Consider the following 229-nt stretch of genomic DNA (forward strand, 5'->3'; position numbering starts at 1 on the left):
TTCCCCACACCCACCAAAGGCAAAGCCATAGCGTCTGCAGGCACTTCCCATGTTAATTCAACTGCAGCGTAGACTAGATACTGAAAACTGCCGGTCTCTTCGTTCGGAGCCAGCCCTTCCTGGAACGATGGCTGACTCAGGTACTGAAGTGTCTCTAGGCAATGGTCTCCTGAAATTTTAGTTTGTTCTTAAAAGATTTATAAATGCACTCAGAAAAGAAAGCTTCATT

Source organism: Antrostomus carolinensis, unplaced genomic scaffold, assembly GCF_000700745.2.
Source record: "Antrostomus carolinensis isolate BGI_N321 unplaced genomic scaffold, ASM70074v2 scaffold36881, whole genome shotgun sequence".
Classification (NCBI taxonomy): Eukaryota; Metazoa; Chordata; class Aves; order Caprimulgiformes; family Caprimulgidae; genus Antrostomus; species Antrostomus carolinensis.